We start from the raw sequence: 6,728 nt of genomic DNA, 5'->3' as shown, positions 1-6,728 counted from the left end.
CCACCTCCAAAAAAACTGGGGATAACGAAAAAGGGGGCGTGGCACCTCCCATACGAATGAAATTTTTCACAGTCCATATCTCTGGAAGTATTTAGGTTAGACATCTGAAATTTGGTGAGGGGTTATATGAGATCGATCCCTACCACCTCCAAAAAAACTGGGGATAACGAAAAATGGGGCGTGGCACCTCCCATACGAATGAAATTTTTCACAGTCCATATCTCTGGAAGTATTTAGGTTAGACATCTGAAATTTGGTGAGGGGTTATATGAGAGCGATCCCTACCACCTCCAAAAAAAACTGGGGATAACGAAAAAGGGGGCGTGGCACCTCCCATACGAATGAAATTTTTCACAGTCCATATCTCTGGAAGTATTTAGGTTAGACATCTGAAATTTGGTGAGGGGTTATATGAGATCGATCCCTACCACCTCCAAAAAAACTGGGGATAACGAAAAAGGGGGCGTTGCACCTCCCGTACGAATGAAATATTTCATAGTTTATATCTCTGAAAGCATTTAGGTTACCCCACTGAAATTTGGTGGGGGAGACCACTGAAATTTAGGCGTTATACGAGATTAAATATGAAATCATCAAAATTAACAATATAGCAAACAACACATATAATTTGAAGCGCAAGCTTAACACGCGGGAAAAAATTGACAGTGTAGACAACAAGTTATAAAATCGTCATTTAATCGGCCATCACTGTAAATATGTAAACAGAAAACAGCTGATGCATTTCATTGTAATCTTTATATTCGCAAAAAGCTTTTAGAAGTGCAATAAGCAATTAATTAAGTTCACTTTAAAAAGTCTAAAAAGTGGTAAGAGTGATTATATATGTGAAAAAATTATGATTCTAAAAAGAGTTAAAGTGTGATTTATACAAAAAAGTGTGGTGATACAACTTTCCAAATGATCTATTGAATGACAAGAGTGGGATCTTAAGTTAAAGGAAAATGTATTAAATTGCATTTAAACATTTATAGAATCACTAGCTGTTGCAGGAGTCAATCTCACCAACTCATGTTTTACCCATGGCCAATTATACGTAGCTTGCTCCAGAGTTGGCACACCGAAAAACCTTTTTATTTATACTCCAAATAATATGACAAAAAATGTCGTATATCCGATCGTTTTAAATAATACGTAAATTCACTTAAAAAAACTTTAATTTGTTTTATTTACATTGGATATTTTTAATAGAAATGTGGGGTGAAACCCACGGGTATAAGCTAGTTACTTCACATAAAACAAGTGCGTTCAGACTTGCTTTCATGATTTCTATATACTACCCTTCATTAGCAGGTGTACGTAGGAGTGTGTGGCTTGTACTTGATTTCAATTAAAATGGATGCATACGTCTGGGCGTTTTTTTATTAATTTCCTCATCAGTGGCAGCTAAAATAAATGACAACACCCTTTTTTCTTCGTTTGGTTCTTGATTTATGCTAAATTATCTCATTTCTACTTAATTTATTGAGAGATTTTACTAGGCGAGATTACTTGCTTTCAGCATGATTTGCTTATAAATTACGATTGAGCCGTAAATTACGATAATGGGAACATGCTTTTATATAAAATCATTCGAAAAACAATCAATGAACAATTTGATGCTTTACTGTAATAATTTAGCAGATTAATAATTATTATATTACTTCAGTGTATTTTAAAAATATTCTAAAAAGATATTGTTCTTAAAACGCCTTAAAAAAATTTAACTTTGTGGCACTTTCATCTTGTTTTCGGCACTATTTTTGAAGACCATTTGGCACATTTTGAAATTTTTAAATTCCATCCCTGCTTGGAATCACATCCGTTTTTTGTTTCTATCTCCCAAAAAGGATTTTACATTCTTATTTTCGCGTATGCAATTCTCCATCGTCTTAAATTCATCATCGTATAAATACTCACACATTTGCGGGTTTAAGTTATGGCTTCCCGGTAAGGGTGTCAGTGGCAAAAATTCCCGAAATTTTGAACTGACGGAGAAGTATCTTTTTTAATTGTTTGCAGTTAATAAACTATTTGTCGGAAAATATCAGTTAAGGCCCGTCCACATAGAACTTTGGCGTTGCGTTAGCGTTGGCGTCGCTTCAACAGCTGACTATGAATAAATGAATTCAAATGCAGCCGTCCACATAGCCAAAATTCGACGACGCTCACGCCAACACAAAGCAAAAAGATGGCCAACTCTCAACTTTTCGCGTGCGTCGCTCGTCAGCTGTTGCAAATAAATAAAATTATGTTAAATATTTTTCCTTTTTAATCAAGTGCGGGCAAGAAATATCGCTTTTAATGCAATTATTGATATGAAATATTAATTTATCTGTCGTTAATTTGTATGTTAATTTAGTGGCCCAAGCATTCGCTGCCAAGCGTTCATTGTAGCAAGCATACTTTTAACGTGCGTTATGTCAAACTAACGCCAAAGCCAACGCGAAAGTTCTATGTGGACCGGCCTTTAAGATATCAAAATGTGCGTAATTACCTCGGCTTTCCGTGAGAGTGTGACGTAGATTAAAATAAAAAAAATTTGCATTAAAATTGCAAATTTTTATTAATATTTTCGATGCATCGATGTTTTTCCGACATCCCTACTTCTCGGCCTTATGGCTAAGATCAAAGTGTAGTACAGCCGGGATTTTGGCCCAATTTAATAAACACATACAAAAATCAAGCAAATCGAGTTTCAGCGAATAAATATTTGGTGTTCGGTTAGGGACACGATATCGGACCAAAAGTATCGACACGGTAATCGTTTAAAGTATCGCTGTAAAAATATCGGGAACCCATGAGAAGACTCGATATTCCTAATATCCGATACGAAATCCAAAAAATTTAATCTGAATACTTTTCTAATAAAGAATAAACACTTTGCATTTTAATAAGTGTTTGCTTATGTGAAGACTAGTTTGTTAATTGACATCACCGAAGGCGTTGGCTGAAATTCCGCTACATGCCAAACTATGATTATACATTTCTACTTTTAAAATACCAAGAGATTAGGTCTGTTCGATGAACGCACTAGAGTACTCTAGTGCAGAAAAAAGTATTCGATGAAGGTTTTTCTTACACTAAACGCATGTATTTGTTTGCGCTAAATGTCAGATGTTGTTCTGAACTACACTTTTAGTGCACTAATCGAACATACCTATTGTTACGATGATCCTTGAATAATTGGCGGATTTCCCAAAATTCCTTCGATTCGCATCTCTGGATTAGCAAATAAACGGTCAATATGACCAAATTACAATATATTTGCCAGCGTGGCAAATAAAAGTTCATTCCGACCGAACTATATCGAAATGCACACATTTTTTTCATAGCTAAATGCAGAAATGTTTATTACGGAAGCTGTTGTTAAAAATTTTCGTCCACGAGGCGCAGAAAATGCTTAAATGTCCATTTTTTAATAAAAAAATGATTGAAAAGCAAAAAAAAATACATATTTTTGTAACGCAAATAAATTCATTGTATAGTTTAATGTTTTTTAAATCTGGACCCAAAAAAAAATTTTCACTCGGACACTTACTTTCAAAGAAAAGTAAAAATTGCAAAAACGTTCAATTGTACTGCACTGCAGTGTACTTCTCGACTACAAAACTCAGCGCTGCCTGAATATCATTGAAAAATATTAATCTTGGTAAATTCGGGGCCCAGTTGAGAAAGCCTTACCCATATATGGTCCTATTACATGCTACTAGAAAACTCGCTAGGTGGTGCTGGAGTAGAGTTATTTATAAAAATTGTATTTGTTAACCGATTTCGTTCAAATTTTAAATGTGAGCTATGTACCTGTATGATGAAAAATACTTTTATAAAAATTTACCCGATGAGTGCCGCTGGAGTCGAGGTTGAAATTCATAACACGTATTCATTTTATGGTAAGCAATGGTTTTGCAGAAAATGTACCCAATGAATGGCGCTGCAGCCGAAATGTATAGAAACCCCGCGTGGTTGGTCTGCTTTGGCACTATGTTTAAGTTATACGAATTTAGTTTTCAGATGTCTAAATGAAGGATGGCGTTAAGTTTGTCTGACGCCCTCATGCACGATCATGCGATCTTACATCTACCTAGAAATCAGTTCATAAATATTACCACGAATTGTAAAAGTGGCCAATTAACAAGGAAATAATAAGTAAGAAGTGATCAAACGACTCATTTAGCCAATGATTCCATATGGTATCACAGCGTTACTATTATTGGCCTATGTGTGAGGAGGATACTGCACTTTAGTGGTTTCACCTTAAACCAAATATTGTGACTTTGCAGTATATTTTTGCTTTTAAACGCTCTTTTGCATTGGCCTAAGCAAAAGTTCTTATTAGGCGCCGCGAAGTAAGCGGGCATATTGGCTAGTTCTGAATAAAAAGTATGAAACCTTGCTGAAACTTTTTGGAAGTTTGGTTTATCTTTGTGAATTTTGTGCAAGCTTTGGAACTTTTATTTATGTGGTTTCTGTCATAGAGCGAGCTACATACATATTTATATTTTAAATGAAAATTGTTAAAAATAAATAAATAAACATAAGTTGCTAACAATACTATTTCGAAGTTTGGTGTCATTATTTTTACCGCAACTGTATTAACATTTGTACTTACTAACACAGAGTTGAAACGTAAAAAATCGGTATAACATACTTTGTATGGAAAAAATGCGTAACCCCGACGCACAAGAAATGCCAAAAAGCAACGGTAAGTCCTAGCTACTCCAAATTTGCACCATAAATTAAAATTTAATAGACTTTAAAACTACGTACCATAATTTTTCTAAAGATGCGGATTAAAAAGTTAAAAATTTTGGTGAAATTTTGAAGAATTTTCATAATTTTTGCCCAAAGTTTGAAGTTTGGATTTATATGGTGTTTGTTAGGTATTCAGCTATATATATAAGAAAATAATAAACATTAAATAAACTAAAGAAACATAGCCAAAACTTGCTAAAATGACGCGCCCCACTTTATATTTGGGTCACCTTATTTTTCCAGAGAAGGACGTAGCGGGGATTTTCTTCATACAATTTTTGCTACGAATGTCTTAAATTTAACTGTATTCGCAGCACTTAGAAAATAACGAAACTTGCAGAACAGCAGTAACAAAAGCAACAACCTGGCAAACAATGGCAATAATCATAATGAAGCATAGATATCAATGAGATATCGAGACCTGCTGCTGCTACGTACATTCGCGCACCAACCGGTGTTTGAGGTAGCGGGCCCGATTTCAATTTGTATTTTCATTCATTCGACGAAAAGGTTAGTCCGTATTCAAGCGGCTGTGGAGCGTGTTGTGCGGTGCGGAAAAAATTAAGCGAACCAACGTCTAGCAAATATCGGTAGTGATAGTAACGGTAGAGGTGCCAATAAGCGGGTTCGTTGCTTGTACAACAACTGTAGTTGAATGCAGTTGAAGAACGAAACTCTCAAGTTTTAAAGTACGATTTGTGACGTTGAAGAAAATTCCAATTAACGAAAGAAAAAAATTTTTGTATAACTAATTAGCAAAAATAACATATTTGACACTTTTTTCAACCGAATTCGCAGTTAAAAGGGGAAAAAAGATTGCAGTGTTGGCTTTGGTCTCTGATAAAAACGGAAGTTTGTAACACAAGTAACGGAAAGCAATAAAATTGCAAAGTTTATGAAAGCCATAAAACGAAGTTACATAAAGCGTGAGTTAATAAATTTGGGACGTTACAAAGAGGGACATAAAATTTTAAATATTGAAATTCGGTTAAAAAATAAAACCAAAATTTAAAAAACTCGAGCAAGGTTTTGAAAACTGCTACTACAAGCGATTAAACGGAGCTGAACTTAAATAAAAAAAGTCTACAAAGTCTCCAAAATACGCAAATTGCCGAAATGATGCGAAACCGTTAACTAACTTCAATATTAAATAGTATCAGTAAAATTTCAGTACAAGCAGAAAAGTCTCCACAAGTCATAAACTACCAAAAACTAGACACAAGTTTTTTAAAACGGCAATAAAGCACAAAACATAAGAACGAAAGCTTTAGAGAATAGTCTACAAGCGCAAAATACAGAACAACTTAATTTTACGAAGAAATTTCCAAAAGTGAACTGCCAAAAACGTTGAAAAGTGCCTTATTTATACCTTTTCTAAAGGTTGCACACTGGCCGGAAATTAAATTTTTTTAGCATAAATTCTAAAAAGAAAGTTAGCATTTTCTAAGAAATTACCTCTATTAAAAAAATGTGACAAATCCGTTCAGTAGTTTTCGAGATTAACGTGGTGAAAAATCCCGAATTGGCTTTATTCCATGTCAGGAGGATACGTAGATTTCTACGTGTATTTCGCTTAAAATGTTAAATTTTGGAAAAAATGAGCAAAAACTGTTATTACTCAAATAAAATGTAATTATTATCAAGCATTTTTTTATAAGTTAGTTCGCATCATCACTTGTCAGCTTGCTAGTTCTACTCCGAGGAACGCAAAAATATTGTTCAGTATTTTTCTCCATATTGACATATGGACTTTTATAAAAATAACTTATATCAAGAATATATTGCTATACAAATTTTGAATTTATGCCAAATAAATTCAATTTCGGCCATTGTGGGTTGTGATAAAAAATTATTCAACTTGTAGCATAAAAGAGGATACGGGAATCAAATCTAAATAACACCAGATACTCTCCGAATTCCAACAACAGAGAGCACCTCACTCCTTTTCAAATTGAAGTCACACCTCTGTACTCGAA

The sequence above is a fragment of the Rhagoletis pomonella genome, unplaced genomic scaffold, assembly GCF_013731165.1.
Source record: "Rhagoletis pomonella isolate Grant_MI unplaced genomic scaffold, Rhpom_1.0 Rhpom_scaffold_00005, whole genome shotgun sequence".
NCBI classification, from domain to species: Eukaryota; Metazoa; Arthropoda; class Insecta; order Diptera; family Tephritidae; genus Rhagoletis; species Rhagoletis pomonella.
The sequence above is the reverse complement of the archived record's forward strand: the minus strand, read 5'-3'. Positions refer to the sequence as shown.